At 40.3% G+C, this 12,706-nt stretch overlaps 1 protein-coding gene across 3 annotated transcripts in view; it reads left to right on the top strand.

Annotated features, from left to right (window-relative positions):
- LOC140316885 (low-density lipoprotein receptor class A domain-containing protein 4-like) overlaps positions 1-12,706 on the top strand; it is a 360,196-nt gene that overhangs the window by 282,023 nt on the left and 65,467 nt on the right. The window lies entirely within an intron of this gene.

Below are 12,706 nucleotides of genomic sequence, written 5' to 3'. Positions count from 1 at the left end.
TGGTAAAATAAAATAACCTCTAGCAGCATGTCGAATAGCATAATTATGTATGTCTGATCTAAAAGATAATTTTCTATATAAAATATATGGCATTTTTGTTGTTATGTTTCTAAGAAATACCATCAACAGATGCAACAATCTATGCTTAACATCCAGCCAACAAAGACTTGCATGCATTTTACGAATATTCGATCTTCTTCCACAAGTAAGTGCAACGCGTGTAGCTTTGTTTTGTATAAGTTGCAGTTTTCTTATGTTGGCTAGTGATGTATTGGACCAAACAACTGTACAATAATCCATATATGACAAAACCAGTGCTTGAATAACTTGTTTAGAAATTTGTGCTGTGAAATACTTTGAGCATCTCCTAATCATAGAGAGCATGTTTCCAATTTTGGTTATTATTCTCCTAATATGCATATCCCATGATAGTGTGTGATCTATGATAATTCCTAATAATTTTACCTCTTTCACCTGTGTAATTATTTGATTGTTAATCTCAACAAGAGGCTCTGGGTTTGAACATAATAAATAGTTTGATCCAATAACCATACTAGTTGTCTTTAACGCATTCAAAATCAATCCATTGGAATTAACCCATTCAGAAACCAACTTAATTTCTTTGTTTAGATTTCTATTTAATTCATCAATGGTTTCTTCAGCACAATAAATTGTTGTATCATCGGCATACATTGTAATGCGAGTTGTCTTTCATACCAAAGGAAAATCATTAGTAAAAATGGAATACAAAAGAGGTCCAAGACAACTTCCTTGAGGTACTCCATGTTTAACTTGTTTTAGGTCTGATTCGCCTCCATTAAAATAAACCATTTGCTATCTTTCATTTAAATAACTTTTAACAAATAACAAGGCTGATGATGAAAATCCATAATGTTTCAGTTTTGCCAATAATAATTTATGATCCAGAATATCAAACGCTGCAGAAAAATCCAGAAAAACAGTTTCTATCATTTTCCTTTGCATTATTTCATTGTACCAATCATCATTTGTGTCATAGCTGTTGCTGTAGAATGTTTTTCCCTATAAGCATGTTAAAAATCTGTAAATAAACAATTATTAGAAAAATATGACTGAATTTGCTCATACACTATTTTTTCCATAATTTTACTCAAAATTGGCAACAAGCTTACAGGTCGACTGTTTCACTCAGAAAACTGCAACTTTTTGTTCTTTGGTATTGGTATTATTTTCGCAATTTTCCAATGATGTCCATGTATTTTTAGTCAGACATAAATTAATAATATGTGTTATCACTGGGGCCACAATACCAACAATAGGTTTCAATAATCTTCACCAGGTGACTTGTTCTTACAATTCATTCATAACAACTCTACTTTTGAGACTGTAACTTAAAATCAAAATTACATTCTTTACCTTCCTGTACCTGAACTGTACCCTCTTAAATGGTACAGTTCAGGAAGAAGGAATTGGTGGTAGTCTATTAAAGGCTCTCAGTTAATACCAGTGACTGCTAGTATAACCTGAGACTACCTGAGAGACAGAGGTTGGTCGTTGGTGAATATGTGTCATGATGTCATTTGGTGGTTGGGGGTGAATAAACACCAGGTTGGTCTGCACCAAATCTCTGCCTCAAGTCTCCTGTTTAATCCAGCCGCTACAGGCCATCCTTACACTCAGGTTGGATCTTTAAATCTTCCTTGTTGTTATCACTTGCAAAGTAAGCTTGTTTATTTTTTTACAGAACACACAGAGTTATTATAGAATAGTTCTTAAGATCATATTTCACTTTTGTTGTCAGCTCCACTAACAGTAGTGGTTCTGGAAATGTTCTCACAATCTTTTAGTATTTTTGCTCTGAATCCAGTATCAGAGTAGATGCATAAATATGACCCAGGGCAGCAGTGTCACGGTAAATAATTCTAATTTTGGACATTGTGGCATTACTCCACCCACCAGTTCAGCTGCAAATGGCAAAACCTTGTGACCTGACTTTCACTTCATGTGTGCATGTCTGTTGAGCTGGTGTATCTCATCAGTTCTAGGTTAAGGCGGGCAGTCCAGGCGGTGACAGGTTTATTAAATATCTCAGGACCCACAGTAGACATGCCAGTGAGGGAAACCCCCACTGCTCGTGTAATTAATGTAGCCACTCAATGCTCATGTTTGGGGCCTCGGTGTGTTAGGGACTGTGTATCTGTGTAAGCTTGTATGCTTTTGAGTTTACCAGAATTAATGTATTTGTTAATGACTGTATGTGTGTCCCAGGATAGTTGTTTTCCCGGTTATGTGAAGGGACGAGGAGTGCTTGGTTTGGAACTGTGACTGAGGCAAAATTCCTGCTGAGAGGAGATAAAGAAAGAAAGAGATAAATGAAAGATGAAGATGATGTTAGATAAAAATACTTGGAAGACTTAGAAATAGTCCTCCCATGATTAATTACTGAAATTGTTCTCCTTGGGGGATTATTTACACTGATGGTTAAGTCTGTCCTGCAAAATAAACTGAAGGAGAGGCAGGAGACCTCAAAAAGTCTAATGTGGAAACTTTCCCAGGAACCCCTACTTTGACATGTGACAGGAGCTTCACTTAATGTTACATGGAATTATTATTTTTTTCTTGGCTTCATGGTTTTTATGTCACAGCCTGAATATTTATGTTGAGCTTCCATAGCCCTTCAGCACGACCATACACCATGTCACAAAGTAGAGATAATCTCAAACTAGTTTCACAAATGGGACAATGACTTCAGTGGCTGCCCTAGTCACCAAATCTAAATGCAACAGAACACATTTGACTTTTGTTAGAATGGGAGATTGGCAGTGTAATTGCATAGCTGAGTATCTGCAGAAATTATGTGATGGATCATGTCAGCATTGAACAGAATCTCAAGCTAATATTTCTGAAATCCACTGCAACAAGAACTGATGCTGTGTAGAGAGAAAACATCAACCCAATCTCGTGTTGGGGCGTTTTTGGACCAAGTCTGAAGAAATATCTTCATTTTCATTTCTTAAGTAAACAAATTTGTCTAATCTCTGTGCTAAGATTTGGGGAACACAGACAGGAATATACAATTGAGATCTTCATTATTCACTTGTATAGTACCTGGGTCAGGTAGCTGTGCTTCCTTTGTGGCTGGACTTATTTGATAAAGTAAAAGCCCAAACGATTTATTAGACTTAAACTAGACTGAATAGATCTGTAAATAAAGAGCTCTAATTAAACATCTTGTGTAATTGTGACTTGAGAATGGACATTACACAATTGCATGGTATTTGAAACGAACAATTAACAAGTTTCATCACTGCTTTCTGTCTATGAAATATGAATTGATATGGTGTGATTACTTGGAGGCTTTTTGCATCTGATATTTACCTGTTTGCAGAACAGGACACCCCAGCTTAATGTGTGAGTATGAATGGCATTTTTACAGTCAGCACGGTTACATTCACAGTTGAGTTGATCTACGATTAGAGTTCTACATGGCCTTTTGACCAAAGCACTGTCTTTGTCCCAGTATGCATGCGTGGGAACAGAATCAAGTAAGGTTCTGAGCTGTGCCCAAAACCAATGACATTGTGGACTGTGTGAGTAACAACTTTGAAATGCTTTAAGCTACTGTGACTTTACACGTCTTTACAAGTCTTAATGGGCTGCTTTTGAGTCACAATTTCTGACATGTTTAGTTGTCTGACAAAAGAAATAAAAAAAAAATGTGAATGAGAGCATATTCATCAGGAATTTGGCTACACGTGGAACTATATAAGTGGAACTTGAAACCACCTCACTGATGAGCTCAAAAAATTTGACCATCACTGTAAAATGTGCTGCATGTTGCTTATAAGAGCCAACCATCCTCTTTAAATATAGGCTAAAAACCTACTTATTTAGGATGGCTTTTAATATCCAGTAGTATGATGACACTTTTCTCTTATCTTATTTGATTTTGTTGTATTTTATTGCTTTTACTGTTCTTTTATTGTTTTAAATTTATTTATTTATTTATTTATTTTTACTAGGAATGAGAATCCGCACCTCCAAATCCGAGACTATGGTTCTCAGCCGGAATGATCTTTCCAGGTCGGGAATGAGATCCTTCCCCAACTGGAGGAGTTCAAGTATCTCGGGGTCTTGTTCACGAGTGAGGGACGAATGGAGCGTGAGATTGATGGGCGTATCGGTGCAGCGTCTGCAGTGTTGCGGGTTCTGCACCGACCCGATGTTGTGAAGAAGGAGCTGAGCCAGAAGGCGAAGCTCTCTATTTACTGGTCAATCTACGTTCCCATCCTCACCTATGGTCACGAGTTGTGGATAGTGACCGAAAGAACGAGATCGCGAATACAAGCGGCCGAAATGGGTTTCTCCGCATTGAGAGGAGTCAGATGAGGTGGCTCGGGCATCTGGTTAGGATGCCCCCTGGACGCCTCCCTGGTGAGGTGTTCCGGACACACCCCACTGGGAAGGAGACCCCGGGGAAGACCCAGGACATGTTAGAGAGACTATGTCTCTCGGGACAGGGACGTCTGGGTTTCTCTGTCAAAGCTGCTGCCCCCGCGACCCGACCCCCGGATAAGCGGTAGATGATGGATGGATGGATGTTTTCTTTACTTATTCTTTTCTTTATTTATTATCTGCTGTAAATAACTTTGGTACACCGAAATGGATTGTTGTAAAGGGCAGTATAAATAAAGTACATTTACATTTACATTTATAACCACTGTAGAAAGACGTTAACTGGTGCCGCAGTGATTAGAAGCCGCCAGATGCAAGGAGTCATCCCAGCATTGCTAGGACTCTTTCTTTTGTAGGGGCTCAACCCAAACAGATTTTTTTTCACCAACCTCATGTCGTCTACTGCAAAGTGAAATTGAAATTCTGCACTGAATATCTGCTTCTACTGAAAATAATTCATACTTTTTACTTAAGACCCGATGTGTTGTTGAACTTTCAATAAGTATACCTTAAAGCTTTCATAAACTAATCAACTATCATGTAAATCATCTTCGTCTTTTTTTCCGTCCTTGTGAAAATGTCATATAAACTTTAGAAACAGAATGCATGAATCACAGTGAAAGCAACAGCATAAAATGGGACCATGAAATAAGGAGCTGGCAAAGAGAAGGGCTTGATTAGCTGCTTGCAGTTTGGTGAATGACTGGGACTGGACAGTGGTGAAAAGCAGGCAGACAATTAAATGATAATATGGGCAGCTCTCCTACCTGCATAGACTGATTCACCAGCAAACAAATCACTATGTAAAGAAGCAGCCTCTCACAGGGCGTCACTGGGCAGACAACAAGAACCTACTCAGACACACACAAATCAGAGAACTTTGAATAAATTGCAGCACAAACCATTTCCCAGGCCACTGCCAAATGTGTTGTGCTCTGTGTTACTGGCTGTCTGGCTTTTCTGCTCAGACATGAGATACATTTCACATTCTCTACTGTACATCTACAGAAACATATCAGTCGCTCATGTTTTAAATGTGAAAGGAACACGTATGTCCAACTGAACAGTGATCGAAATTTATTGTGCTTTGAAACAAGAGTGAAAAAGTCTTTGCTGAACCAACCACGCCCATCAGCCCATGCAATATTAGTCTGATATAATACTCAAGTCAACACATGTATAGGCTTACAATAAAAATTGACTTTTGGAACAATGTCCTACATAATGAGCAAGAGTGATTACAAATTATGCATTTTCTGCATCTGCAGAGAAAGGCTAGTGTATTACAGTTTGGTGTTTATTGCTAGTTAGACATCCACTGCAATGTTTTTTGTGATGCTGAAGCTTAGTTTGAAATACCAGCTTGAGTTCAGACCACCTTTTCATGTGTAAAAGTTAGAAAAGTAGAAATGGGAAGACTATTTTATTCAATTTCAATGGACATATTTCACCTTCAGGTCACAAATATTATTGAATATTGAATTGAATCAGAGAGCAATACCTGTGTAGTACTGTACAGCAACTGTACTACAATAATAGAGTGAGAATAAAAAGTAAACAGAACTTTGACGTAAGCAACAAAGTTCATATTGTGTTCAGCTTTGTTTGTCAATGCAGCTGGAGGAGTTTGTGTTGGATTTTACACATTTCTGAAGGTTCTGATTATTTTAATCTAATCATCCAAAGAGCCTAAAACTTGCTTAGTGTATAACACAGTTGCACACCCTCTTTTTCTTACTTTCCATAGTGTTGAAGGAAGTACACCCATGGACAGTTGACAGTCATAGTGTATAGAAATGTCTTTCAAGAGACTTACAACCTCTTTGTTGGTATTCTGACAAAAAAATAAGATTAATCTATCTGTTAACTCTGCAGTAATTAATTCAGATGACTAAACATGATGAGTTTGATGAGTCAAGCAGATGAATGCAGCAGAGAATCTTACTTTACAGGGAAAAAAGTGTAAACATTGACACAAGTATTTTACTTTAATGAACACCTTAATGTTAGAGAAAAGGGTCTTTGAAGTCAAGGCTTGTTTGCAAAAGAGAAATTGTGGTGTATTGGGGATGGTCGCCTTTAAACAGCCTGTGTGTAGATGATGCAGGAAGAACTCACACAGAAACCTTTATTGTCAACCAGGTCTGTATCAGAATTACAGAATGATGCATCAAGTCTGGAGAGATGTGTCAAGCCCGGATTCCCCAAATCTGTCACGGTTCGGATAGGTAGGACCCAGATGTAGTTCTTTTCCAAAATCAAAAGGTTTATTTACAAAACGGGGAGCAGGAACAAAAGGCGCGGCAGAGCCGGATTATCAAAAATACTTAACATGAAAAAACACTATGACTATGGCTATCTTAAACGGCTATGAGGCTGGCAATCAAACTTATCTTTTTCCGTGGAAGCATGAAGGGATAGTGAGGTAAGGATTCTGGAGTGACTGAAAGGAAACCAGAAGACTAAATACTGTGGAGGGAGTGATCAATGAATGAGGTGCAGCTGTGAACAATGAGCCAGGTGACTTGAGTGAACCGAGGTGGCAGGGGAAAAACAGGACTAGAACATAACGGGGTAGGTGGGCGAGGCATCAGGCGAGGACAAAACCGGCAGGACGGCCGGATCAGGCGTGGACGAAACCGGCAGGACGGCCGGATCAGGCGTGGACGAAACCGGCAGGACGGCCGGATCAGGCGTGGACGAAACCGGCAGGACGGCCGGACCAGGCGGGGACGAAACCGGCAGGACGGCCGGACCAGGCGTGGACGAAACCGGCAGGACGGCCGGACCAGGCGTGGACGAAACCGGCAGGACGGCCGGACCAGGCGTGGACGTGGCAACAGGAACGGCGGCAGCGGACAGCTGCTGCAGGATGACCTGAACGACTGAAAGGAAACCAGAAGACTAAATACTGTGGAGGGAGTGATCAGTGAATGAGGTGCAGCTGTGAACAATGAGCCAGGTGACTTGAGTGAACCGAGGTGGCAGGGGAAAAACAGGACTAGAACATAACTGAAACCATGATTAAACAAACTGTGACCGATAAAACATAGACTGAAAGAGCAGACTGTGACAAAATCTCTGACTTACTGAGGGTGCGGTCTTCGTTAAGTAGAATCTGCCTGTTCTTAGTGACCTTGAAGAAGTTGCATGTTCTCATCACCCAGCACAAAGCCCGGACATGTTGTGTGCGTAATTTTGAGCCTATTCTTGGACAAACTTACTGGGGAGTATGGTATTCTCAAAATGTCCTGATTTATACCCATAACTCCCTTACACAGATGGCAATTAACAGACTTCTTGTCATTTTCCCTTTGTACAGGTGGTAAACATCAGACACTACAAAATGATCACTCAATTTTGACTTGTCTACCAACCTGAGAACAGCTGTTATGTCACTTCACCTTTTCTATCTGCAGTCAAACAGACTGACAAACAGAAGAACAAAATCATTATTCTATTGTGTAGTCCTCAGTGGAACCCCCCAGTCTTTGGTTAACATCACATAAAGACTATCATTTTGAAACACAGCCTTTTTACTTTTCACCATAGCACAATGTAGGACTTCTTGTAGTCCTTCCTGTGCTATCATAAGGTATTGAATTGTCCAGTATGAATAAATATTTCTTTAAAGAGTTGTTTGTCAAAAGGAAGTTGAGATGTAGCTCAACTTTTATATTATTTTGGCTTCTGATAAGGGTTCATTCGCATTGAAGATTGATTTAAGTATTCAATTTTCCCACATACTTGTCAAATACTGTTAAGTCCTCTTGCATTAGTCCAATGGTAGTGTCATTCTGAATCCCATCACGGAGTTGAAGTGCAAGAAGTCAATAGAAGTAGACTCGTTCTTCATCTTCCCATCAAGAGTTAAGGCAAAGCCAATGACTCTAAGACTCTAAGGCTCTGTAATGACTCTAAGCAGAAATATGTTAAAATTCAGAAACCTTGAATATTTTGTGACATTTATTTAATATGTAGATATTAAATATTTCTGCTTAGAGTCATTACGGAGCCTCCAGCTTATGGCCAAGCTTGGTAGCATCTGTCAATATTCTTCACATATGGAGCTAATGTTCCACTAATTCCACCCTGTCAGGTGATTTATCCACCACAAATGAGATACCACTGCTGGCTCGATGCATTGTTAATGTTGTTGTATAGCCTTGCCTTTAGTGTTAGCACCTCAGCAGTGAACACCGTAGTTACAAGCTGGGATGATTTGTTAACTCCCCATAGTCCTTCTTGCTTCCACCGCAATGAGAAGGTGGAGGGTGTGACGGCTCCTTTTGCAAAGCAAGCTGTGAGAAGGGAAGTTTTCTAGCCTGATACAAGTTGTTAACTCCAAAGTCCTTCTATAGAGCTGTAGAATGACAGCTATGCAGACTGTGGTGAATGCTGTCTAGGCTGGTACAAGCTGTCACATGCTGGGTTGTTTATGAGCTGCATGACCAATGTGGGAGCAAACAATGTCATGTGGTTTGATAAAGTTTAAGTATATTAAACCCAGCTTCTTCAGGCAGGAGTCCATTGGAAGCAGCTGTGATAGTGTAGGCTGTGTTAGCTCACAGGTTGTGCTAACCTGCATGTCACTAAGTTCTGCTGGGGTGGTAGCAGGTCTGGGGTGCTGCAACATGTTCCCACTTCCATCCATCTGTCAGCCCTTGCTCTGAGCCCAGTATCTCTCACCTAATATAATGTTTTCATAGTATCTCTCAATATTGAAGCTTCAGCATTTTGTGTGGCATTGCCAGGCAGGCAGAAGAAGGCAGGTCTTGGAGTGTTTGGATCATGGTAACTCGTTCATTTGAGCACCCATCTGGTCCAAACCTGCTGTCATCACAGTCAGTGTCTTAGGTTGTGACATTCTGAGATGTATGTAAGGGAGGATATACAGTATGAAGCTGGCTCAGCTGAAATGCATTGTTGTTCCAGATATTTTTAACATGAAATAAATCTCAAAATATAAGATAGATAATAAGTAAACTATCTGGGCATAAAGGTAATATTTTGTCAAATTAAAAAGTCATCCAGAAGTAATAGAAGAACATACCAAATACGTTTTCATCCAAACAATAGCGGAAAAAGTCAGACACTAATTTGAAAATAATTAGATTAGACATTGTCATCTAATTGAACGGCATGAAATAAAACAGCAGAACACGGTTAATTACTGTTTTTCAGTGTCTCTGCTGCATGTTGTATGCTGAAAATCAAAGTCCAATGTATTACCTTCAAAATGTGTGCGCTTAGGAAAGAAAAGCTGAAGATAATTATCCTCTTTTTATTTAGAGAAACATGACATTACAAAAGTAATAGCTGAGAGTTCACTCATGATATGTAGGTAATTTTCTACTTACAAAAAAATTTTGTAAGTAGAAAATTATGTGATAGTAAGCTAACCCATTTGGTTGGTAACAAATGTGCATTCCACTTCCTGTTGTTGACTGTACACCTTAAATTTGAAGCTGTCAGCACCATTATAGTAATATGGTGGAAAGGGATCATACAGAGTATGGTGTTATTGGACTTGGGTTTTGATTAGTAATTTGCATCGCAGTTACGAAGCCATAGTATTAAGGTTCCTCCTCTTGCCGCCTCTTTTTCAAAAAGACAGCTGCTCTCTGCAAAAATCTGGACACCATCTGCTTAGCAGCAGCAACAGATATAACTAACTATAACTATAATAAGATATATCTAACTTATGTTAGCATATGTTGGGACCAAAAATTAAGTAAAATAAGAGTGAATATTGAACTCAGGTGACAGAGGCCCCAATAGCAAAGCAGAGACATCATTCAAGAAGAATGGTAATGTCATTCATTAACTGTTGGATGTAAATAAGCAACTGTCTGCTAACATTATGATATATTTGAAATGAATTGAACCCAAATTCAGATTTGTGGCACTATGACTATGAACCAAAAAACTACAAGACAATGATCCCCTGCCCCTTCCCATTGATCCCCATTGCCTTCAATAAGACCTTTTGGCTCATTGGTGTGTAACTGTAGAAATGATATTGCTGCATATAAAAACTCATCTCTCGTCCTTTTTGTTCCTTCAAGCTTGTGTACTCTGCTAGAGGGTTGAGGGTTCTGTGCAGTATCTTAGCTGTTCCTAGAACTATGCTCTTTTGAAAACAGATTTCTGATGTTGTTCCTGGGATTTGCTGGAGCCACTCTTTCAGTTTGGGGGCCACGACCCATGGTGTTCTGATTATCACTAGTACCATTGCTGCCTTCAATTCTCACATCTTTTCAACTTCCTCCTTCAGCCCTTGATATTTTTCAAGCTTCTCGTGTTCCTTCTTATGGATGTTGATGTCACTTAGAATTGCTACATCTGTCACTACTTCCTTCTTCTGTAGCTTCTCGACCACCACAAAGTCCAGGTAGTTAACCATCACCTGCTTATTCGACTGGATCTGGAAGTCAGGCAGGACCTTAGCTTTGTCATTCTCCACTGCCTTTGGAGGTGTCTCCCATTTTCACTTTGGGACTTCCAATCCATACACGGCACAGATGTTCCTGTACACTATTCCTGCCACTTGGTTATGACGTTCAATGTATGCCATACCTGCCTGCATCTTACACCCCGCTACTATGTGCTGGACAGTCTCAGAAGCTTATTTGGACAGCCTACGCCTGGGGTCTTGTCTGATGTGGCTTCTATTGCTCTTGTGCTCAGGGCCTGTTCTCGAGCCGCTAATGTTAGTGCCTCTGTGCTGTCTTTCAGACCAGCTTTTTGTAGCCACTGATAGGACTTCTCGATATCAGTCACTTCAATGTGTTGATGGTACATGTCATGCAGAGGCTTATCTTTCCGCGTTAGTTCTTCTTTTTCTTCCTCGCCTCCCCTGGGTTTCAGCAGACTGAAACACTCACTTAGCAGTTCATCACTGTGGGCCATCTTCCTGATGTATTCCTAGAACTTTGTTGTTTCATCCTGGATAGTGGCTCTGATGTTCACTAGTCCATGGCCTCCCTCCTTTACTTCTGTACATTCTGATGGTGCTGCACTTGGGTGAAACCCTCCATGCATTGTGAGGAACTTTCTTGTCTTGATGTCACTGACTTCTATCTCCTCCTTTGACCAGGTCATTATTCCAGCGGGGCACATGTGTTGATGGCTCAGACTTTGTTCTTCCCATTCATCCTGGGATCTGCCTCACTCTTTGTAGGTACTTGGTTGTGGCTGACTTCCTCATGGTTGCCATTTGCCTGTGGGATCCAAAGGTATTTGTAGCTTTTCTGTTTATGTTTATGTATTTAGCAGACGCTTTTATCCAAAGCGACTTACAAATGAAGATATAACAAGCTATATAAAAAGCTAACAATAAACTACATAGAAGGTAGCTGTCCGCAACATCTGTAATGGTGGTAGTTCGATCCCTTCAGTTGTGATCACCTTTCCTCTCTTTGATATCATTCGGCCACATTTGTCTAGTCCGAATGACATCCAGTTGTCCTTGCTGTATATCATACTGAGGTGTATCAGTGAGTCGATGTCTCGCTCAGTCCTGGCACACTGTCTCGAGTCTTTTGCAGAGCCTCCTCTGGGCGAGTAGTTGGTATGGTAGTTGTTTTAGTAGTAGTTTCCTCTTCATTGCACCTTTCTGAGAGCTCTGATAGCTGGCTAACCTGGCTAATGTGCAACCTTGATCTTGGCCTCAAAACTTCGTATCTATGAGGGGCTCTACCCCTTACTGTTGTTTATCTTGTAGGCATCTCTAGTATCGCTGTACCAATAAGCCAGTGTACAGCATATTGGTATGTAGTATGTAGTGCTGCATTCACATTTTCTAGTTGACTTTCAGAGGGTACTTTGTCTGTTAGCCTTCGCAAAGGGCCACACAGGCTGCAAGTATCCAAGTTATTCATTATTTTATTTTCTGATCTTGTGTAAAGGCTATCAGAGCTTTCTAATGGGGCTTGGTACCCATTGTAGGTGATGATGTATTGGTTTCGAAGTGTCCATTGGTCCCACATCCTTTGCACATATCCCTTCTCACTAGGATTTGAATAGGAGCATTCCAGCAATGTTAGATTGTCCACTCTATTCCATGAATGTCTTGTTCCAGTAGCCCACTTACCATCACCATCCTGGTCCCCCAACACCTGATGCAGACTTTGTTAATCAGGGCAACATCTGAGCCTGACTAACTTCAATATCGTGGTTGGTGGAGGCATGTCCTGACTGGGGATCTAACTAATTATGTACCAAAGGTGATGATACCACTTCGCCAACCTGCTAATTGCTTTATAGGTGT

This window comes from Leuresthes tenuis, unplaced genomic scaffold, assembly GCF_036924035.1.
Source record: "Leuresthes tenuis unplaced genomic scaffold, fLeuTen1.0.hap1 SCAF_10, whole genome shotgun sequence".
Taxonomy (NCBI): Eukaryota; Metazoa; Chordata; class Actinopteri; order Atheriniformes; family Atherinopsidae; genus Leuresthes; species Leuresthes tenuis.
The sequence above is the reverse complement of the archived record's forward strand: the minus strand, read 5'-3'. Positions and strand labels throughout refer to the sequence as shown.